The sequence below is a fragment of the Chiloscyllium punctatum genome, chromosome 4, assembly GCF_047496795.1.
Source record: "Chiloscyllium punctatum isolate Juve2018m chromosome 4, sChiPun1.3, whole genome shotgun sequence".
In the NCBI taxonomy this organism is placed as follows: domain Eukaryota; kingdom Metazoa; phylum Chordata; class Chondrichthyes; order Orectolobiformes; family Hemiscylliidae; genus Chiloscyllium; species Chiloscyllium punctatum.
The window spans coordinates 132,007,041-132,032,359 of NC_092742.1; positions in this window are offsets into that span (position 1 = coordinate 132,007,041).

The following is a 25,319-nucleotide window of genomic DNA, read 5'->3' on the forward strand; positions in this document are numbered from 1 at the left end:
TCTGAGCTATACAATGCCAGCACTCGATACACTCGGGAGACAAAACCCATGGCCAGGGAAAGATACAGAGGGACAGAGAGATTCACATTAAAGACAGAAACAGACAGTTAATTAACTGAAAAGATGTTGTGGAAATATGGGGAAAAAGACAGGGCAGTGGGACTAAGTGGAGAAGTGAGATCTTCGAGAGTAAAATGACAAGAATGAGAACATTGAACAAAGGCATTGTCAGATCAGCTGGAATGGTTTGTTACATTAAATTCTCAATCTGCTTAACAGAACATCACAAAGAACATAAACTGGGACAAGATGACAGCCCAGCATGGAGAGCTGTGCAGACCATGCTAGTGTGTTGCTCAGTAAACTGCACTATCTGCCCAGCATGAGAGTATTGCAAACTTTACTATCATATGCTAACTATCCTCGCATCAGATTACTGCCTACAATGGGAAGGTTTGCTGTGTGTGTGTGTATGTGTGTGTGTGTGTGTGTGTGTGTGTGTGTGTGTGTGTGTGTGTGTGTGTGTGTGTGTGTGTGTGTGTGTGTGTGTGTGTGTACGCATGCGCATGCATGCGTGCTTGTGTGTGGGGTTGAATGCGAAACTCATTGTTTGAGAAGCAACGCACATGGAGGAAACTATTTTAAATAGAAACAACTGGCAGGCTTTTCACTAATCAACAGACAGAACGAGGGAAGTTTCATGGACAGACGATATAAAGTGTTTGAGAATGTTAAAATAAAGTCATTGCCAGACACAACAGCAATATACATCTGCGTGCACATGAATGACAGATGGATGGGAGTTTGGTTGTGAGTTCGAATCAGATTTGTTTCGGCAGGTCTGAAGCCGGAAGAGTCAGCAGCAGATTATTAACTTCATTAAGCCTGTACTTCATAGCTCAAGGTTCAATTAGCAGATGGAATAAACCAGTGAGATATATTCTGGAGTGGTGAGTATTTCAAGTTAGAAATGTTCAGAGCATGGTGTCAAGAATCAGCTCATAGTCAAAGAGATGTCCCACAGTTGTGACTTGTCTGCTTCAGCTGCATATATTGGCCAGGGATGGGATGGAAACAGTGGAAGGAAGTGGAGTTTGTAACCAGAGCAGTAGACGGTGACCTCCACGCTCTTAACAGCAAAGGCAATGATACAATGCATTGTGGTTCTCCCCTGAAACTGAATAGTTCAACATAGAGATCCGTGAGTAACACTGCCAGAGCAGAGAGCGAGACAGGAATTGAACACGTTCATTGATGTAATTAGTAGTGGTCTGTAGAGTAAATATCTGGATTGAGAGATTCAACAGGAACAATAATGGTGACAAGAAGTGTAGACTAAATGAAATAACAGTAATACAGTCATAACTGGTTATGGAAAACAAAATCTGGACAGTGACACTCACCAGGAACACCAACGATAACCAGGAAGGGAGAATAAAAGGATTGAATAATGAGAAGAGCGTAATAGATCCGCAATGATAATGACCACCTATAAAATGCAGAAAGACGCCAAACATAATCGGTTAAGCTCCTGTCTATTGTTGGAATATTCCAGGCTAATGTTCTCAGATTATGATCCATTGTTGGCACTGACTGTGGAGTTTGCACGTTCTCCCCGTGTCTGCCTGGGTTTCCTCCGGGTGCTCCGGTTTCCTCCCACAGTCCAAAGATGTGCAGGTCAGGTGAATTGGCCATGCTAAATTGCCCGTAGTGTTAGGTAAGGGGTAGATGTAGATGTAGGGGTATGGGTGGGTTACGTTTCGGCGGGGTGGTGTGGACCTGTTGAGCCGAAGGGCCTGTTTCCACACTGTAAGTAATCTAATCTAATCTTAACCTGTTCAAAACATCACTTTTCATTTCCTGGTTTTGATTGGAATGGATGAGGGTTGCTGAGGGATGGATCATAAATCTTTAAATCTTTTAAATCTTTTTATTAACCTGTATATGAGAGTATTAACAGGACACTGCAGGCGTCTATATATATTCCACTCTGTTTAACAAAGGATGCAGTTATAAAATAACAGATCGGCTACATAAAAAATGTCGGGTGGGCAAGTTTCTCGATAGCTGAACACAAAGTACGGTGCTTATTGAACAGTGTGTGGCCACTCCTGGTTTTAATGCCCTGTTGTCAAATCCTTTCATAACCTTGAGACAGAGCATTGAGACTGCTGCTCAGGAACAGGCCAAAGCAATTCTGTCCCTATGGGCCTCTTACAGAGGGATAGGAGAAGGCCATTCAGCCCATATTAGCCTGTTGCTACTTGAAAAGGTGGAATGCTGGAATATTGGCACATTTTGCCAAAAGAATCATTCAAAACAAAGAGATGTGTCGCTGCAGCTGTATGAAGTGTTACTGAGAGGGCACATGGAGTAAATAGTGTTGTTTGTGTTTCTGTAACTAATAGACCTCTATTAGATACAGTTTACCAGCTGCTCATAATCCAAGGGTTGTCGTCTCATTTAATGTCTCGGGTCTGTTACACAGGGACAGGAGGAGGCCATGAAGCCTCTTGAGTCTATTTCAGAGGGACAAGAGGAGGTCATTCAGCCTCTCCAGTCTATTACAGAGGGACAGGAGGAGCCTATTCAGCCTCTCGAGCCTGTTACAGAGGGCAGGAAATGTTTATTTAACATTCAAGTCTGTTACACATAAATATTAGTTTTAAACTAGTTGTGGAATAGGAAAGACCTGATGTAAACATTAAAGTTCTAACTTTGAACAAGGCCAATTTTGAAAGTGTTTGGCGAGCCCTGTGAAAGGCTGATTGGAATACCCTATTCACAGGGAAAGGGATGATTGGAAAATGCAAGGCCATCAAAACTTGGATCCAGAGAGTCCAGAGCCAACGTGTTCCCATTAGTGATGGGGCAAGGCTGGTGGGTGCAGGGAGTGCTGGATGGCTATATATATTGATGGTAAGGAAGGAGGCATATGTCAGGTAACCAGAGCTGAGATTAAGTGAATCCCGAGAGGTGTATAAGGGCAATAAGTGTATAGTCAATGGGGAAATTGGGCCAGAAAAATGTGGACATGAGATGGCTTTAGAAATAGGGTTAACGAGGCATTGAAGCAACTCTACACATCCTTAAATTGCAAAATATTAACTAGGGAGAGAATAGGGCACCTTAAAGATAAGTAAGGCTACGTATGTGTGGAACCATAGGAGATGGAAGGGATACTAAACAAGTATTTTTCCCAGTATTTAATGTAGAAGAGTTTACAAGAGTGAGAGAATGAAGAAATACATGGTGATATTTTTAGATTAGATTAGATTACTTTACAGTGTGGAAACAGGCCCTTTGGGCCAACAAGTCCACACCGCACCCGCCGAAGCACAACCCACCCATGCCCCTACATCGACCGCTTACCTAACACTACGGGCAATTTAGCATGGCCAATTCACCTGACCTGCACATCTTTGGAGTGTGGGAGGAAACCGGAACACCCGGAGGAAACGCACGCAGACACGGGGAGAACGTGTAAACTCCACACAGAGAGTCGCCTGAGGCGGGAATTGAACCAGGATCTCTGGCGCTGTGAGGCAGCAGTGCTAACCACTATGCCACCGTGCCGCTCACTATCTTGAAAAGTATCTATATTACAAGGAGATGTTTGACATTTTAAAACACACAAATGTGAGCAAATCCCTGGGACCTGATCAGTTGTATCCCAGAATATTGTGTGAAGCTAGGAAAGAAATTGGTCAGCCTTTTGCTGATATATTTGTAACATTGATTTCCACAGGTGAGGTGGCAAAAGACTGGAGGGTTGCTAACATAGTGTCATTATTTCAGAAATTAAGGAAAACCCAGGTAACTATAGATTGGTGAGCCTGACGTCAATGGTGACTAAATTGTTGGAGGGGATTTTGAGGGAAACGATGTATATGCATTTGGAAAGACAAGGACTGAAGAGGGCTTTGTACATTGGAGATCACGTCTCACTGACTGGGTGGAAACTTTTGAGGAAGTGAAGATAATGATTGATGAAGGCAAGACAGTGGATGTTGTCTTCATGGAATTCAGTAAGAAAACCAAAATATTCTACATGGTAGACTGGTTAGCAAGGTTAGGCTGCCTGGGATCCAGGGAGAACTCGCCATTTAGGTCCAAAGTTTTCTTGAATATTGGAGACAGGATGTGACAGTTGGCATTTATTCATTAAACTTGGAGACCTGTGACCAGTGGCGATGCTCGCAAAGATCAATAGTGGGTCCACTGCCTTTTGTTACTTATACAAATCATTTGCACTTGAGTATATGAAGTATTGTCAGTAAGTTTGTAGATAATACCAAATTTGGTGGTGTAGTCGACAGTGAAGAATGATCTCTCAGAATATAATGGGAACTTAATTAGGTGAGCTGAGGAGTGGCAGATGGAGTTTATTTTGGATAAATGTGAGGTGTTGCATTTTGGCAAGAAAAATCAGGGCCAGACATATAGGTAGGATCCTGTGGAAAGTTGCCAATCACGGAGAACTCCATAGAAATCATAGAATCCCTACAGTTAGGAAACAGGATTTTCGGCCCATTGAGGCCACACCGTCCCTCTAAACAGTATCCCACTGGACAAACCCCGACCCTATCCCTCTCAGCCTGCATTTCCCATGGCTCATGCACCTTGCCCTCACATCCAAGGGTACTATGCACAATTTAGGATGGACAACCTATCCTTATCTGTATATCGTTATACTGTCAGAGGGAAACATAGCGTCCGGAGGAAACTCACACAGCCACGGGCAGAATGTGCAAACTCCACACAGCCGGTCATTCAAGGATGGAATTAAACCCAGGTCGCTGCCCTGTGAGGCACCTTGTGGTGCAGGTTCGCCGTTCCTTGAAAGTGCCGTCACAGGTAGACAGTGTAGTGAAGAAGGCACTCGGTGATCTTCCCTTTATTGGTGCGTGCTTTGAGTCTATGCGTTTGCATGACATGTTGCATCTGTACAGGACATTGAAATGGCCACCTTTTTAATATTGTTTTTAATTCTGGTCACCCTGCTGTCGGAAAGATGTTGTCAAACTTGAAAGGGTGCAGAAGAGATTTAAAAGAATGTTGCAGGTGTTGGAGGGTTGGCGTTACAGGGAGAGTTTGAATAGGCTGGGACTATTTTCAAGTGTTGAGGCTGAGGGTGGACCTTAAAGAAATTTATAAAGTCAGGAGGGGCATAGAAAGAGTAAACAGTCAATGTATTTTCCCAGGATAGACAATTCCAAATTTAGAATATAAAGGCTGAAGGTGAGAGGAGGAAGATTTAAAAAGCGACGTGAGGGAAAACATTTTCACTCAGAGTCTGCTGTGTGTATGGATTGAACAGCCAAAAGATGTGGTGGAGGCAGGCACAGTTACACCTTCTAAAAGGCATTTGGATGGATACATGCATGGGAAGTGTTTAGAGAGAGAGATGGGCCAAGTGCTGGCAAGGGAGACGAGATTAATTTAGGATATTTGGTTGGTATAGATGACTAGTCCAAAGGATCTTTTTCCATGCTATACATCTCTGAGAGTCTATTGACACTTGAGAGTTTAACACGGGAACAGGAGGAGGCTATTCAGCTTCTGAATTCTGTCAGTCTGCTGGTTTGCTCAATTACTGACAGTAAAATACAAAAATAAATCATTCAGATTTTGATAGTGTTTTACAGAAACAGGAGAAAGGCTTTTAGTCAAGAAAAGCTGTAAGGAATGTGAAGAGGCCATTCAGTCCCTCACCTCCATTCCACAGGAGCAGCGGGTGAACACAGAGCTATTGGAGCAGGAGGAGGACATCTACTATCACAAACCTTGGATCAGGAGGGAGTCACTCAACTGCTCGTAACTGGGACACAGGAACAGGAGGGAGTCACTCAGCTGCTCGAGACTGGGACACAAGATCAGGAGACAGTCACTCAACTGCTCGTGACTGGGACACAGGAACAGGAGGGAGTCATTCAACTGCTCGAGATTAGGACACAGGAACAGGAGGCAGTCACTCAACTGCTCGAGACTGGGACATAAGATCTGGAGGGAGTCATTCAACCGCTGGAGTCTGGAACACAGGAACAGGAGGCAGTCATTCCACTGCTCAAAACTGGGACACAGGGAAATCTGGAGGCTAGTGAGGCCTGAAGATCCTGTTACATAGGAACAGGAGGAGGGGACTCACTCCCCACCAGTATGGGACACTGGGAGAGAAGGGGAGTTTGCTTGGAACAAACGCAAATATATGAGAAAGTTGCATTCGTGGTCCACACAATCCTGCACCAACATTCACTAAGACCACGGCTGATCTGATTGTGATTCCCTCATTCCATTTCAGGGAGACTGTCCTCTCTGCAGCCTCTGCTCCATTTGTTGGTCATGTTGCAGACCCAGATGCTGCAACAACAGTCACCATGACTCATCCAGAGGGTCGGGTCAAACCGGATGAGACTGGATTTGAAGGGTCCAATAACAAGAATGAAAGCATAAAATAAAGGTATAGCCAAATGTTTAGTTCTCTCACATTCGCGATCCAACTTATATAACCAGCCCGTCCATTATACTTTCAGGATGGAGCACTGTGTAGATATGGCTATCGTACTGCAGAATACAACCCAGCAATGTCCAGAATGGAACCCTGTGCAGCCCACACCAATGCTGGATCTATATCATGGGCTAAATGTCCAGCGTGGGGAGCTGTGCAGACGGCACTGGTTCATTCATATATAAACCCAGGCTGTTGCATTGTTCGGTAACACTGTATTAGATCACTGCCCAGTGTGGGGAAACTTGCAACCAATGTTGGAAGTGACAGGATATGCAGCTCCCATCCATTTACAGCTCCATATCTGCACTGTACCTTGACAAGGCGTACCATGGATGTGAAAATCACTGCGATGTAGAGATATCAATGGAAACAGTTTAAATACCAATAGTTCTGATTAAGGCGAGTATCACACCAGTATTTAAAGTTGAAACACCTGAGCTAATATCCAATGAGTGTTTCGTGAATGGTGCAAAGTAGTTAGAGAGGGATGGTAATGTTATAGTGGTTGCACTATAATTAACAATGTGAATTAGAGGAACAAATATGCAGGGGGACTGAGGAGACTTGCAGGAACAGTAGGGTTGTTATAACGGGTGATTTGAACTTTCATAACATAGTCTGGGGCTTCCAGATGGTTGAGCAATTAGATGGAACGTAATTTGTTCAGTGTGTTCAGCGAGGTTTCCACAATCAATATATAGAGTATCGTACTCGGGAAGGGACAAACTCGACCTACTGTTGGGAAATAGGGCAGGATAGGCGAAGGAGATAAAGTGGGGGAGAATTTTGGTAAAAGTGATTAGAGTTGTATTAATTTTAAAATAGTTATGGGAGGGACAAAATTGGTCCACAGATTCAAGTTCTAAATTGGGGCAAGGCGTACGTGGTTGGAGTTAGACAGGGGATGATTGGAGTTGTTTGATTCCAGGTAAAAGGATCTCGTGCAAGTGGGAGGGCTTTAAAAGTGAGATAGCTCGAGTTCAAGGTTTCCATTTTACTGTGAGGGTGAAGGTTATGTGAGACTGGGAGAGACAACTCTGGATGTCAAGAGATATTGAGGCTTTGACCAGAAAAAGGAGGCGTGGCTCATGTTCAGGCAGCTCATATCAAGGGAATCCCTGGAGGTATATACAAGGGATAGAGGAGTTTACTGAAGAAGGACATCAGCAAGGCCATAAGGGGGTATGAGTTAGTCTTGGCTGAGAAGATTAGAATGAGTCCAAATTCAGTATAGTAAAGATAAAGAGCAACTAGAGAGAGAATAGGATGCTTTAAAATCCAAAACCGGCATGCATGCGTAAAAGCTCAAGAGATGGTTGAAGTCCTCAATTTCCCCTCTGTGTTTATCATGAAGAAAGACATGAAGACCTGTGACCTCTGGGAGGTTAGTTGTCATATCTTGGTACTGCTCATATCACAGTAGAGTTGCTGTTGGACATATTAGAACGCACAAAGTCAGACAAATCTCTTTGTTCTGACCAGATAAATCTGAGAGCACTGTAAGAGGCGAGAGAAAAAGCTTAGGGAGCAAGATCCCGGAAGACTGGGCGGTAGCAAATGTTGTGCCCTTAATCAAGAAGGGCTGCAAAAAAAAAAAGCTTAGGAAATATAGACCAGTAAGCTTCACACCTGTTTTCCGTAAACCACTTGAGAAGGTTCTGAGAGATAAGATGTGCATGCATTTGGAAAGACAGAGTTTGACTTGGAGCAGTCAGCATGACTTTGTGCGTGGCAGATCATGCCTTACAAATTTTGTTAGAGATTTTTGAGAAGGTGACCAGGAAGGTTGATGAGATCAGGGTTGTAGACACATTCTATATGGATTTCAGTAAGGCCTTTGATTAGGTTCCACATAGTAGGCGGCTGAAGAAGGTTAGATCGCATGGAATCCAAGGTGAACTGGCAAATTAGACTGAGCTGCCAGTGGAAGTGGTTGAAGTGGGTACACTAGCAATATTGAAAAGGTATTTGTACAAATACAGAGATAGGAAAGGATTAGATGCATACAGAGCAAAGGCAGAGAAATGGCAGATTGGTAGATGAGGGGCAATTACACCATGGTGTGTTGACGGAGCACGGTGGGCGTATTGGATGGGTGAGTACAGAGGGGGCTTCCATCCCAGAGGGTGCCACACGACCAGACCCACCGAGCATGGTCTGTGCTCACTACCAAATTCAGTGCAGTATTTGAGGTCTGAAGAAATGCCCAGCAATACAGGACAAGCATCAATAACCTTCTCCGCTCTGTTAGGATAAGGGTCACCGTATTCTGTCTGCTCCCTCACAATCACGGTATATCTGTGATTGCAACTACTCTCGAACAAGGCTCATGGTCCCCCACTCTCACTACTGCATGCAACACCTTCTCTCTCTCTCTCTCTTTCTCTCTCTCTCTCTCCGTCCTTTGCAATACCTCCCACACAGTCATAGAATATTCTGGTGAATGCCGATTATAGAATGTTCCAGATATTGTTCCAAATATTTCCCAGTTTCAGGAAAATGTTAGTGTCCCAGTGTGCAACACATAAGAGTCACTTGACTCACCTTAATGATATTAAACCAAAAACAACTTCTAAACACGTCTTGTTACAAATGCAAATTCGAGCTGAGAACATTTTTACCCTCAGGCGTTATCTTGACCGTTATCTGAACTGTACCACTTTCCTTATCATGAATATTTCTCTTACACTTTATCTGTGACTGTTTCTGTCTGTAACAGTTACACAGTCTCCCACTCAGTTGGCTGGACGGCCGGTTTGTGATGTAGAGGGAGGGCCACAGTGCAGGTTCAGTTCCTCACACTGACAGAGATTACCATGAAGGGGACATTCTCTCAGCCTCACCCCATCATCCGAGATGTGGTGATCCTCAGGATAAACCACCATGAATGGTCTCTCTAATGAGAGTTTTTGGGACTGTATTCTATCAATGTTAGCATTTTAATTTAAAAAGAATTAAAAAGAGATTTTTACTATTATAATAAACCAATAACAACACAACTCAAATATCTGAAAAAAAATACATCAAATAGAATGTATATACAAAACAAGTTAAAACGCGACACAGACAGAAGAAAAAACAAAACTAAACAATAAATAAAGAATAAATATTACAGCTCAGCATAACAAAAGGACAGCTCTCGTTCATCAAGAGCATTAACTGATACACATTCTTATGTTCATAGTTCTTCCTCTCTGGGGGTGGGGGAGTTCAGACATCCAACACAACAGAATATTTTTCCTAGCACAGAAAGTACAGATTGTAAGGATATAATTTTTTTCCCATATTCATCTGTGGAAAGTAACTTGGGCAGGCCCAGGAAAACAGAAACCAAGTCCATCTCCAATTCAGTCCCCTGGACCCACTCTATCACATCTGACACAGTGCTCCAATATAGATGAAGTCTGCAGCAGAACCACAAACAATGAGTAAGAGTGCCTGTAGTCATTCTGCATTTAGGACATGCGGAAGATAATCCCACTTTGAATTTTGAGGGACAATTTGCGGTCAGATAGACCCTACGAAGAATTTTCAACTGCATCGAATGGGTCCTATTACAGATCAAAATCCTTTGAGCATTTTCACAAATATCCTCCCATGTCTCCGAAGTGTTCTGAACCCCCAACTCTCTAGCAGACATCACAAAGCTGCAGAGTCTCGTCTGAGGGGACACTCTCCAACTAATGATAAAGGGTACTGACAGAAAGTGTATTCTAAGCAAGAAGCGCCCTCTTCCCTTTATCAGATCTGGAAGAGTGTGGCAAAAGTGTGGGTTTTTTAAAATCAAATCTCTGATTGCGAAAAAATACAGAAGAGGTCTCTACTAGATAGTCCATACGTACGAGTTATTTGATCAAATGACATCATTGTTTCTCCATCAAATAACACGTGCTGGCTCAGTGGTGAGCATTGCTGCCTCACAGCACCAGGGTCTCGGCTTTGGTTCTGGCCTTGGGTGACTGGCTGTGTGGAGTTAACATATTCTCGCCGTGTCTGTGTGGGTTTCCTCCCACAGTACAAGATGTGCAGGTTAAATGAATTGGTCATTGATAAATCACCCATAGTGTTCAGGGATGTGTAGGTTTGGGCATTAGTCCGGGTAAATATGGGATGGTAGGGGAATGGGTCTGGGTGGGTTACTCTTCAGAGGGTCGAAGTGGACTTGCTGGGCCCAAGGCTTGTATCCACACTGTAGGGATTCTACTAATTCTAAATCACTCAAGCAAGGTACGCCCCTGGTTGCCTACAGTTTAATACTGGATTAGTGGTGCCGGAAGAGCACAGCAGAGCAGGCAGCAACCAACCAGCAGCGAAATTGACGTTTCGGGCAAAAACGTCGATTTCGCTGCAAAAACGTCGTTATTCCCGAAACGTCGATTTCGCTGCTCGTTGGATGCTGCCTGAACTACTGTGCTCTTCCGGCACCACGAATCCAGCATTTGCTTTCCAGCATCTGCAGTCATTGTTTTTGCCGACAATTTAAACCTGGAATCCATTATCCCCGGATGACAACGCGGTATACCAATTACAGGGGTAAGAAACATGATTTTGGCTGTATTGCCATCGATCTGACGCATTGTCATTCATGCTTTAAGAATATTGATAATTATTGGGTTATGACAATACTTCGTAAATGTTGTCAATTTATCTAAGAAAAACAGACTAATAACGGTTCACTTTATCTGATAGGGTTCAATATCTCACAGTATTGACACCGAGTCCTCAGCAGCCCAGGCACGAACATAGAATAAAAAAGAGTTTAATTGATAGCTTTTATCTGGGCGATCTAATGCCAACAATCTGGGGGTAGTTGCAATTTCGTTAGCTTGATAAAGAGTCGCTTATGCCGCCAAATAAAAGAGCTAAACCAGCCATTATGTCTCCTCAATTTCAACCAATGCCCTATAGGTTTGGACGCCCAATCTGGGGAAAAACCTGACTACTCACCCTATTCATAACCATTTTTCCCCAGATTGGGCGTCCAAACCTCGAGGGCATTGGTTGAAATTGAGAGGGGAAAGCTTTTGACGAGCCAACGTGCACCATTTAACGCTGAGGGTGGTGTGCATGTGGAATGAGCTGCCAGAGGAAGTGGTGGAGGCTGGTACAAATACAGCATGTAAAAGGTATTTGGATGCTGACAGACCTGCCGAGCTTTTCCAGCAATTTCTGTATTTGTTGCAAAATGCATTCATTATAACAAAATATTTTGAATACATTAAACATTTTATTTTTTAATGATGCAGCGATATATAAACATATAATCAAATCGACCGAGACCATTTTCTGCTAAGAGTATGGCTCTGTGTATGACAGCACCAATGATGCACCGACATGGAGCAGGGAATGTGATGGAGACATAGTTTGGACAATGTACAAGGAGACATCACATGTTTGGGAGGGGATGACATTACTGTGTGATTCAGCTCAGAGAGAGAGAAAATGTAATCTGCCTGAGAAGGAACGGCCGATTACACTCTCTTTCCTTCATTGTTCCTCAGGACAGCAATGTGTGCGAGCTAAAACAAAAAAATCTACAGTCATCGTTACCATTCTTATTTTTATAGAATCCCTACAGCGTACAAACAGGCCCTTCAGCACAAAGCGTCCATACCAACCATCCCAGGCTCGCTCCCTTACATTTACCCCGACCGATGCTCCTAACCTAGAAACCCCTGAACACTTCAGACAAATTATCATGGCCAATCCGCCTAACCACACAGCTTTGGATTGTGGAAGGAAACTGGAGCAACCATTAGAAGGGGAGAATGTGCAACCTCGACACAAATAGTCACCCGAGTCTGGAATTGAATGCAAGGCCCTGGTGCTGTGAGGCAGTGGTGCTAACCACTGAGCCACTGTGATACCCTTGGGCGATCCCAGGCCAGAATTCATTGGAATCTCTTCACTGCCTAATGCAAAGGGAATTCAGCCAAATCCAACTGTTCCAGGATGAAGTCCCATTGCGAGCAGCTGGTGTGATTAGAATGCCTTCAGAAGCAGAATAATATTTTTGAACAATCTCTCAATTTTTCCTTTTGTCATGAGTTACAATAATATATGGACAAAGCGCATTCAACTTGAAATTGCAGAGATTTTGTTTATCTGCATATGTGTGTGTGTGTGTATGTGTGTGTGTGTGTCTGTCAGTGTTTTTAGAAAGGATAATATCGATTCTTTATTTGCAATATCCAAACAGTTTGCCATGCATCTTTCCATCGTAGTTTGAGTAACATTGCTCTGGATCATAAAGGTGTTATTTGAGCAGATTTTAAAAACTTGTTGCTAAAACTGACATTGACCCAGTCTGAGACCGATATCATCGGCCATATCACCAACCTGGTTACATTTGACATGTGTTGTGAGCAGTGGAGCATTGGGAATGGGAAAGGAAGCAGTGACCTCAAAAGTCGGGGAACTATAGACTGGTGAGCCTGATGTCAGTGGTGGGTAAGTTGTTGGAGGGGATTCTGAGGGATAGGTTTTACATACATGTTTATGCCGAAACTTCGATTCTCCTGCTCCTTGCATGCTACCTGACCTGCTGTGTTTTTCCAGCAACACATTTTTCAGCTCATACATTTTGGAAAGCAAGTGCTGATCGGGGTTGTCAACGTGGCTTTCTGCATGGGAAATCATGTCTCATTAATTTGATTGAGTTTTATGAAGAGGTGACAAAGAAGATTGATGAAGGCAGTTTTGTAGACATTGTCTATATGGACCTCAGTAAAGTGTTCACAACATTCCGATTGCTATGCAGATGAGTAAGGTTCGGTCACACGAGATACAGAGGAAGCTAGTCACAATTGGCTTGAAGGAAGAGGGATATTTTTCAGACTGGAGGCTTGTGAGCAGCAGTGTGCTGTAAGAATCGGTACTGGCTTCACTGCATTTCATCATTTATGTAAAGGATTTAGATGTGAATATTGGGGCCATAGTTATTAAGGTTACAGATTACATCAGAAAGGTGGTGTAGTAGATTATCTCAGAGTAAAATGAGAACACAATTAGATGGTACAAAGGGACAAGGAGTAACAGATCTCGTTAAATTTAGATAAATACGAAGTTTTGCATTTTGGGAAGGCAAATCAGGGCAGAATTATGCACTTAATTGTAAGGTCCTAGGGGGTGTTGTGGATCAAGGGGACATAGGGCTGCAGGTACATAGTTCCTTGAGAGTGGAGTTGCAGGTCGACAGTGTGGTGCTGAACACATTTGGCACATTTGCCTGAATCAGTCAGAGCATTGAGTATAGGAGTTGTGGTGGCATGTTGCCTCTGAACAGGAAGTTGGTGAGGCCACTTTAAGAAAACTGCGTACAACTCACTTGCAGAACTGGAGGTTTGAGCTTCAGGGAAAGGTTGATTAGGTTGAGGTGTTTCCCCCTGGAGTGTCAGAGGCTGAAGGGTGACATTATAGAAGTTTATAGAATCATCAGAGGCATGGATATTCTGAACAGCCATGTTCTGCTCCCCAAGATAGGGGAGTCCAGAACAAGAGGGCATAGTTTGAAAATGAGAGGGCGAATAATTTAGAATGGACCTCAAGGTAAATGTTTCACACAGAGAGTGGTGTGTGTACAGAAAGTGCTGTCAGAGGAAGTGGTGAAGGTCGCTACAATCGCACATTTAAAATGTATCTGAAAGAGGAGGGATATTGGCCAAATGCCGGCAAATGGGACAAGGTCAGATTTGATATCTGATCGGAGTGAACATATTGGACTAACGGGTCTGTTTCCATTCTGCATGACTGTCAGATTCGATAAGAGAGATGGAGAAATATTCTGAAAGGATCTTTCAAGTGTGAATTCTCTTCACTGGAAGTTTATCGTGCCTCTATGTTCACATGGATTGAAAGCTGTTTAGTTAAATATTTGACAGGGAAGTGAGTCACGGGTAATAGTATACAGACAGGAAAGTGGGGCTGAGTCCATTATCATAGTGCCTGGTGGAGAAGGCTCAAAGTATCTCATGCCCCACTCCTGCTCCTCAGTCCCATGTTTCTGTGTTCCATCCAGCCCCGCATACCTGCTAGATAGGAGAGGTTGGAGGCCACTTACTCCTATAACCTGTTGCACAGAAACAGAGGAGACCATTCAGCCTCTCAAGACTATCACACACACTTTGAAGTGATTTGGGAAATGCAATTGGAAAATCCAGGCACGGGTATGAAAGAGGCCCCTCATCTCTCTTCACAGAGCTTCCCTTCTCTGCAACTTGTGCTTCATTTGTTGGTCATGTTTAGACCCAGATTCACTGTGAATACAGCCCATATACCTCACCCAGAGATGGCTCACAGAATCCTCTGGTCTCCCTGCATGCAACATTCCATAACAGACATTCATGAAAATAACACCCACTAACTTTCCAAGAACAGAATGTGAGAACATCAGAAACAGGAACAGGTCGTTCACTCCCCAAGCCTGCCTTGCCCTTCACTAAGATCATGATTGATCTGCTCACTATCTAAAATTCTCCTTTCATACCCAATTCATCATTGCCCTCAACTCTCTGACAGATCAATATCCAACTACCTCCTCTTCAAATACTTTCAGTCATTTTACTCCCCACCACACGAGAAGGGAAATCCTGACATTCGCTACCACCTGTTTGAAGAAAACACTCGCTGCTTCTATACCATGGCCTATTGATATGAACAAAAGAGGTTGACTCAAGGGTTCAGGTACAAATGACTGGCCCCGATATCAAGGCAGTGGTTGACTTCTGTTTCCATCAAGGAGCTTAACAAAACTGGACTTAATGGGAATCAGAGTAAACTCTCCAGTGTTTGGAGTCAAACATGGCACAAAGGAAGGTGTTCATCATCTCCGTCCTGGGTCACCTCTGTGTGAGATCCTCAGGGTAGCTTCCTCTTGACAAACAGCTTCAGCTGCTTCATCAATGTCTCCCGCCCCCACCACCACCCCTAACCCCACCCTCACCCTCCCCACCATAAGATCAGAAGTGGGGATGGTCACTGAAGATTCCACAATGTTCAGAACATTTTGTACCCCTGTCAGCTCCTGAACTCGTCTGTGTCCACGTGCAGCAAGACCCAGACTCCATTGAGACTTGTACTGTTAAATGGTCCATAACATTCATGTAACAGCACTGCCTGACACTGCACATTGCCACAGTAAAACAAGAGTTCATTCGGCACCTCACGCTGGTTTCACAGGAATATGAGGAAGCCATTCAGCCCATTGACACTATTGGAGAAGAACAGGGACAGCCCATTCAGTGCCTCCAGCCTATTACTCAGGAAGAGAAGGAGTCTAGTGTGATGGGCCACACCAGAGCGCCTGGAAAATATTTGAAGGCGGTAACCTAGACTCTATTTTTTTAAATTTTGAAGTGACTGTTCCAGATGCAACGGACTGGTCAAACTACTTGGTGTGAAGGTAAACACTATTTATTGAAACACGAAAGATAAAATGAAATCAAAGAAAGAGGAATTTAGAATAACGTAATTCTATTAGACTAGTTAACAGAATAACAAATCTAGGAACTATTACTAATGAACTGTTCCAATATAGGAAAATCCCATAAACACAGCCCCTGGCAGAAAGGAAAATTCAGACACAGATTGTCACAAACATTTCTCTAATCCAGGAATTAAAAACAGCACCAAGAGAAAATTCAGAGAGTAGCAGACAGGAGATAGTCACTGAAGCTTCCAACTCTGTGGAGACCTCAACACTTTCTGATGCTACTTGGAAACCAAAACCCAGAGATCGTAACCTGTAAGAGCTGGCCACACCCATTTAGGCTACATTAAAATTAACCCAAGGCCTCCCTTGCTGTTTACTCAGTGTCCTTAAATAACCAGTTTGGTAACGATCATTCAATCTTTCTCTGAAAATGAACCAGGACAAAATAACCTCTCAAAGCCTGCAGCATCATCACACTTGTCAGTACATCGAGCTGTCAAACAGGAACCGGGGTAACCCAATCAGGCCCTTGGTCCTGTCCAATCGGAAGAGGAAGAAGCCATTAAGACCCTTGAGTCTCTTACACAGGAGCAGGAGGAGGCCATTCAGCCCCTGGAGTCTCTTACATGGGAACAGGAGGAGGCCATTCGGCCCCTAAAGCCACTTCCACAGCAACACGATGAGGCCATTCAGCTCCTTCAGTCTTACACAGGAACAGAAGGAGGCCATTCAGCCCCTAAAGTCCCTTATACAGGAACAGGAGGAGGCCATTCAGCCCCTTGAGTAATTTACACAGGAACAGTACGAGGCCATTCCTCCCTCAACGCACTTGCAAAGGGACAGATGAGGTAATTGATGCTGATTCCTGGAATGGCTTCTGCCCAAAATGTGCATTCTCCTGCGGCTCGGAGCTGCCTGACCATCTGTGCTTTTCCAGCAATCTACTCTCTACTACAATCTCCAGCATTGGCAGTCCTCATTGTCTCCAGATTGATGCGCTAACATGATGAACAAGTGGAGCAGAGGCTACACAGACAGACTGCTCCACATTGTTCCTCCTGGCTCCGTTGCTCATGATACACACGTGGGACTTTAACATGGTTTTCTAGTGGTGAGGAGGGAATCCATATGTCTTGTGTGAAGTCTCAAGAAGGCACCTTCCATCTCCGAAAATCCAGCCTGATGTTCTCTATGTAGGGTGGAAGCTGGTGGGAATGGCTACCTGTTTCAGACGGAAGGTATTGTGGCTGCTGTTGGGGATTGTGAACAACATGGCGTTCAGTACGGGTTCACATGCCACCTGTACAATAACATGGGGAGAGTTAATTTAGGCATATAAACAATTCAGAAAGCCATGTTAGACTGTCTACGTTCAAATAACGGTGATCTTGCTCGTGTTGATCTTGTCTAGTGCACGTCCTGTTCAGTGTAACCTGTGTGCCTTACTCTGTCCAAGTCTATTTCCACCCTATGATCTGTCTGGCCATGCTTACTATGATCTGCCTCCACTGCTCATAAATAAAGTGTTTCCCTGTACTGAGGTACACGTGACAATAAATCAAACCAATCAACCCTGGGTAAAGTATGGAATTTCTCACCCTATCAATGTGTCTTTTGGAAATACACTTGCTACACCTCATGTTTCAGCACCACAATTTCTTCGTATTTCCCAGCTCTGCAGATTAAACTCTCAGGTTCTTCATTCTACCCTCATGATACAACCATCTGTATCTGTGGGAAGGATATCATTCCTTACAAAGGAGATCAAATCTGTAGAGAGTGTCCCAAAAGCTCTCTCAGCAAGTCTTTACAACAGCAGGATGATGGCTTTACTTATGTACTCGAATCATCTTACAATGAAGGACAGCATACCATTGACTGCACCCATTACTTACACAGGGTTTGATTCAGAGCAGTCAGCATAGTCTTGTGAGTGGGAGATCATGCTTCCCAAATTTGTTAGAGTTTATTGATGAAGTGACCAAGAAGGTTTACGAGGACAGAGCTGTAAATTTCGTCTCTATGGATTTCAGTAAGGCCTTTGATAAGGTTCCACATGGCAGGCTGCTCTGGAAGGTTCCATCACGTGGAATGCTGGGGGAACTGGCCAATCGGATGGGCAGTTGGGTTGATGGTCGGAAGCAGAGGGTTTAGTGGAAGGATGCTTGTCAGACCGGAGGCTGGGTCCATTGCTGTTTGTTATCTATGATTTGGTTGAGAATGTACAAGGTATGATTAGTAAGTTTGCAGATGACACTAAAATAAGTGGTAGCGTGATCAGTGAGAAAGTTTATCAGAAATTGCAGCAGGAACTTAATCAGGTGGGGAAGTGGGCCGAGAAATGGCAAATGGAATTTAATATAGATGTGTGAGGTCTTGCATATTGGAAACTCAAGTCAAGGTAGGAGTGACACTGTGAATGGGAGGGTCTTAAGGGGTGCAGTGGGTAGAGAGACCTTGGTTTTCACAAGCACGGTTCTCTAAGAGTAGAGTCACAGTTAGACAGGGCAGTGAAGAAGGCTTTTGGCACATTGGCCTTCATCAGGCAGGACATTGAGTACATTGAGTACAGAAGTTGGGAATTTATGTTGCAGTCACACAGGGTGGGGAGAAAGTAGCATCGAGTACAATAGGTGAATGGGGAGGGGATGAAGGTGATCGGTTGGGGGGAAGGTGGATTGGATAGGTGGGAAAGAAGATAGGTAGGTGGGACAAGTCGTGGGGACAGTGCTGACTGGAAGTTTTGAAGTGGAGTGAGGTGGGGGAAGGGGAAATGAGGAAACTGTTGAAGTCCACATTGTTGCCCTGGGGTTGAAGTGTTCCTAGGTGGAAGATGAGGCATTTTTCCTGCAGGCATCTTGTGGTGAGGGAGCGGCGTTAAAGAAGGGCCAGGACCTCCATGTCCTCGGCAGAGTGGGAGGGGGTGTTGAAATGTTGGGCCACAGGGCGGTGTGGTTGTTTGGTGCGGGTGTACCAGAGATGTTCCCTAAAGTGCTCTGCAAGGAGACGTCCAGACTCCGCAATGTAGAGGAGACCACATCGGGAGCAACGGATACAAAACATGATATTGGTGGATGTGCAGGTAAAACTTTGATGGATGTGGAAGGCTAATTTAGGGCCTTGGATGGAGGTGAGGGAGCAGGTGTGGGCGCAGGTTTTGCAATTCCTGCGGTGGCAGGGCAAGGTGCCAGGATGGGAGGGTGGGTTGTAGGGGGGCGTGGACCTGACCAGGTAGTCATGGAGGGAACGGTCTTTGCAGAAGGTAGAAAGGGGTGGGAGGGAAATATATCCCTGGTGGTGGGGTCTGTTTGGAGGTGGCAGAAATGTTGGCGGATGATTTGGTTTATTCGAAGGTTGGTAGGGTGGAAGGTGAGCACTAAGGGGCGTTCTGTCCTTGTTACGGTTGGAGGGGTGGGGTCTGAGGGCAGAGGTGCGGGATGTGGATGGTATACATTGGATGGATTTTTAACCACGTGGGAAGGAAAATTGCGGTCTCTAAAGAAGGAGGCCATCTGGTGTGTTTTGTGGTGGAACTGATCCTCCCGGGAGCAGATACGGCGGAGGCGGAGTAATTGGGAATACGGGATGGCATTTTTGCAAGAGGTAGGGTGGGAAGATGTTTAATCCAGTTAGCTGTGGGAGTCGGTAGGGTTGTAAAAAATGTCGGTGTCAAGTCGGTCGTCATTAATGGAGATGGAGAGGTCCACGAAGGGGAGGGAGGCGTCAGAGATGGTCCAGGTAAAGTTAAGGACAGGGTGGAATGTGTTGGTGAAGTTGATGAATTGCTCAACCTCCTCGAGGGAGCACAAGGTGGCGCCAATGCAGTCATCAATGTAGCGGAGGAAGAGGTGCATATATATATATTACATTGACTCTGAGCATACAACTGTTCACAACTCGATTCGATTTCAGTCATTTTGCTCATGCCAGAGAATGTCTTTGTCTTCCTTCATCGAATTCTCCACAACTTATCAAAACCCTTAGGTTTTCTCGCCCTGTCACCTGTATAATTTCAAATTGAATGGCAGTAGTAATAAGCTCAATCGAAACAGACTGATATTCTTCTCCCTAAACTTCTCCACAAACTTTAAGGGCTCACGATCAGTGAAAAGGATTTGTCTCATCTATGTTATGGGCAATTGAAATGCTGAATTATTGTAACGCCAACACCAAGGTCAAGGCCTCCTTCCCCATTGTGGAATAAATCTGTTGATGTTTCCACTGGACACTCCAACCACATTTTACATAATGGAGCACTTCTCACCTCTCCAATAGTCCCTCTGAATGACATATCTCAGCATAAAAGAGTTACATTCTTCTGTACCTCTTAATGCTAGATTAGATTAGATTACTTACAGTGTGGAAACAGGCCCTTCGGCCCAACACGTCAACACCGCCCCGCCGAAGCGCAACCCACCCATACCCCTACATTTACCCCTTACCTAACACTACGGGCAATTTTGCATTGCCAATTCACGTGACCTGCACATCTTTGGACTGTGGGAGGAAACCGGAGCAAACACGGGGAGGACGTGCAAACTCCACACAGTTAGTCGCCTGAGGCGGGAACTGAACCCGGGTCTCTGGCGCTGTGAGGCAGCAGTGCTAACCACTGTGCTACCATGCTGTAACCTCTTTAGCTGCTACTCCTGGCCTATGCCAGTAAACCTTACTCTCACAGGGATATGTTTTAAGAAGATCTCACACATTTTTCTCACTCCCTAACAGAAACCAAGCATTGATTTCTGAACTCAATCATCATCATCATCAGCCATTTCAGCTTCTAATCTTGCCATTGTAACTCTTTGCTCTTCTACACGAGTTCTCACGACTGCAGGAAGTGAATTGTTGAACTTCTCCAAAATAAAAATCTCTCTAAGAGTGCCATAGGTTTGCTCTGATTTAATACCCTTACCCACCTTTCAAAATCACTTTGTTTGATCCTTTCAAACTCCATGTGTGTTTACCCCAGGACTCTATTTTCGATCCTGAAACACTGTCTGTCAGTTTCTGGCACAAGCTCATGTGCACTTCCGATGGCTTTCTTCACCTCCTCCTCCTCCCCAGACCCCGCCTCTGAGAGGGATGGAAATACCTATCAGCTCGGTTTGAATCAACTAAATCCACATGTTCACTGGGCACTGCATTTGTTTAGCCACTTTCTCAAATGAAATTAAGAAGGCTCCCCCATCATTCTCATCAAATTTAGATAATGTCTGGATGTATTTAAACAGATCCCCATCAAGTCTTTGGCCACTATAGGATTGCTCATCCTCACTATCCTCCTCATGCAGCCTACCATCTACCTTCATCACCACCTCCTATGTCAACGTTCCTCTCTAATTACTAACTTTTGAAGTTAAATCTCTCTGCTTTTCTTCTTTCTTTTTCTCTCCTTTTCTTCATTTTATTTTTACTTTTCATCATAATTCAAACAGTTTCAATTCCTTCTCATGTTCAAAGTGCCTCATTTGAAATTGAATTCTCGCCATTTCCAAAGACTCTGATGGCGTTTCCACCAAATGTAATTGCCGAGCTATAGCTATAATTATCTCTCATTTTCTCACAGACAAACACAACCCCAACTCCAGCTCGTCTGCCAATTCCTACAGCTTTGCCTTCATTACCTTTTGTAAAACCCCCAACTTCACTTCTTCCACACCCAGAGAACTCTCAGTGACTGAAAAAATCTTTATACACAAAACACTGTTTAAACTAACCGAATTCAACATCTGGAACCAAAGACACTAACAACTACCATACACGACCTTCGAACCCAATAGCCTCCTGGTGCGTACTCTCCAGTGTCTCCATGACGCTTATTCTGGATTCGCTGGTTTTCTCTCAATCCAAAAGTGTGCATGTCATGTGAATTGGCCATGCTAAATTTCTTGTAGTTTTCAGGGATGTGTGGGTTATGAGTCTTTGTCGGGGTAAATGTGTAATAGCAGGGTCGAGGAATGGGTCTGGGTAGGTACTCCTCGGAGGGTCGGTGTGGAATTGTTGGGTCGAATGGCCTGTTTGCACACTGTAGGGATTGTAATTCTAAACCCAATTTTGTGTTACCAGACAAGAGTTCCCAGCTTGCTATAGACGAACTAGACTGCCTCAAACTATTTTAAGGAGGTAGCTTGGATGCCAAACCTTTTCTTATTTTAAATGTAGTTGTGAACCTTTCATAAGGTTCCACATGGTAGGCTGCTCGGGCAGGTTAGATCGCACAGACTCCAAAATAATCTGGCAAATTGGCGACACAATTGGCTTGGTGTTAGGAAGCAAATGGCTATGGTGGAAGGATGCTTGTCGGACTGGAGGCCTGTGACTAGTGGAGTGCCTCAGGGATCAGTACTGGACCCATTGCTATATCAATGACTTGGAAAAGAATGCACAACGCAAGGTTAGTAAGTTTGCAGATGACACTAAAATAGGAGGCATCCAGTGAGGAACATTATCAGAAATTGCAGCAGTACCTTGATCGGCAGGGGAAGTGGGCTGAGAAATAGCATGTGGAGTTTAATATAGATAAGTGTGACGTCTTGAATTTTGGAAAGTCAAATTAAGGTAGGAGTTTAATGATGAATGAGGGTGCCTCAAGGAGTGTGGTGGAACAAAAGGACATTAGAGATTAGGTGCATGGTTGTCTGAAATTTGAGTCACAGATACACAGGACAGTGAAGAACGTTGTTGGCATACTGGCCTTCATCAGCGCATTGAGTATAGAGGTTGGGACATTATGTTGGAATTGTACAGGATGTTGGGAAGGCTGCAATTGGAATATCGGGTTCAATTTTGTTCTCCTTGCTGTAGAAAGGATATAATTGAATTAGAAAGAGAGTAATAGAAATTTAAGAGATGTTTCCTGGGCTAAAGGTTTTAAGTTATAGGGAGATTATGGACAGGTTAGAACTTATTTCTTTACAGCCTATGAAACCGAAAGGGTTCTTATAGAAGTGTAGATCTTATCAAATTATGAGAGACGTGCATAGGGGTGAATACTTCAAGTTTTTTTTTTGCAAGGTTGGGGAATCGAGGTCTAGAGGACATCCGTTAACACTTCGAGAGGAATAAACCCGTTGGGCAGCTCTTTTACACAGATAATGGTACACAGATGGACTGAGCTGTCAGTGGAAGTGGGTGAGGTGGGTACAATAACAACATTGAAAAGGCACTTGGACAAATACAGATAGGAAAGTATTACAGGATTCAGAGCAAGGGTAGAGAAATTGGATGAGTGTGGTTGGACATTTTGTTCAGCATGGAACATCTGGACCGAAGGGGCCTGTTTCCGTCTGTAGAACCGTATGACTGTAAATATGTGTGTTTTGGGATAGAGACAGGGAGGGGGAGGCCGAGAAAAAATGTCATGGAACGATATGTTCACTAGTTTCAGAATGCTGAAATGAAGACATTTCGACAGTATCATGCAACACGGGTCAGTATTATGAAGAATTATGAGTGAATGGTATATTAGTGTGAGTTCAGGAGATGGAGAGTTTTGAATGAGCATTTGTCCTGTAGCATTGCAACCGGGAGGGAGAACTGCAGAGTCTTCGACACATTGAGATGTATAAAACAATAATTTGTCTCAATTTCATTTTCATTGAGTGTGACAGAGGGATTGTCTGTACAAAGCTGAGCTGGTTTCCTGGTGCTATCTTATCGAACTCACCTCATTAGCTACCTACCCTACCCCATGGTGTCCCTCTCATTCAATACCAGCCCGAATCTCCCACCCATCATGACTGCAGGTACACACAGTCGCCAGGGTACCCCTGGATATTCCGTGATCCCTGGCACTGGTGCCATCTTTAAAAGGCCAAGGGGCAGACGGTTGAGCTTTCTCAGGTTGGTGCTGTACTGCACAGATTACCCCGAGCATGGCATATAAGGGGAAATTACACCACGGTTTGTTGACAAAGCATGGCGGGCTTTGTGGATGGGCTAGTACGGAGGGGGACCATTCCCTTCCCAGAGGTGGCCATACCACCAGACCCACCGAGCATGGTCTGTGCTCACCACCCAGCTCAGTACAGTATCTGTGGTCTGAAGAAATGCCCAGCAATACAGGACACGCATCAATAACCTTCCCCATTCTGTCAGGGTAAGGATCACCGTATTCTCTCTGTTCCCTCACAGTCACTGTATATTTGTTACAAGACCGACCCCTAAACAAGGCTCGTGCTCCAACACGCTCACTGCAGCACCTTCTCTCTCTCTCTCGTTTGCATTACCCAACCCCCCCCCCCCCCCCGCCCCCCAACTACAGTTATAGAATATTCTGGAGAATGCCAATTATGGAAAATTTCAGATAATGTTCCAAATAATTCCCAGTTTCAAGAAAATGCCAGTGCCCCATTGTATAACACAGAAGAGGAAGGAGTAGAGATGTACGTTTTTCAAATCACACACAATTCAAACCACGCTGAGGTGATTCAGCCCTTCAAACTTGCTCTAGCATTTAATAAGGTCCGGCTGATCTGATGGTTTTCTCAGCTCCATGTTACAGGAATTTTTAGTCATTCAACTCCCTGGGTTCCTGTCACTGACCAGACGGCACTGAGGCACTTTTACCCCAGTTTTCTTCAAACGCCTGTTCGAGGGCATTTCCCATGGAATGCACTCTCCTAACAATATATTCCATCAGCTATATACTTTCATGCAACGGTCAGCATGCTTTACACAGACCAAACAAAAATGTACACTTTTTTTTTGTTATAGATGTCCAATCACACTTAGTGATTCTGGTTATTTCACTTGACTCACCTTAATAATATTAAATCAAAGTCAGCTTCTAAGCACGTCTTGTTATAAAATACAATTTCGACCAGAGAACGTTTTTACCCTCAGCCGTTATCTTGACTGTTATCTGAATTGTACCTTTTTCTTTATTATGAAAGTTTCTCTTGCCCTTTGCCTGTGACTGCTTCTGTCTGTAACAGTTGCTCTGTCGACCCTCAGTTGGCTGGACGGCAGATTTGTGATGTAGAGGGAGGCCAACTGCACAGATTCAATTCCTCACACTGACTGAGGTTACCATGAAGGGGATGCTCTCTCAACGTCACCCCATCACCCGAAATGTGGTGACCCTCACGGTAAACCAGCATGAGTGGTCTCTCGAAGGAAAGTTCTTTGGTACTCTATTCTATCAATGTTAGCATTTTAATTTAAAAAATAGGAACTTTATTGAAAAAGAGATTTTTAATATTGTAATACGCCAGTAACAACACAACTCAAATAACTGATCAAAATTACACTCATGTGCATGTACATACAAAACAAGTTAAAATCACTAAATAGACAGAGAAAAAACAAAACCAAACAATAAATAATGAATAAATAGTACAGGTCAGCATAACAAAACAGTAGCTCTCGTTCTTC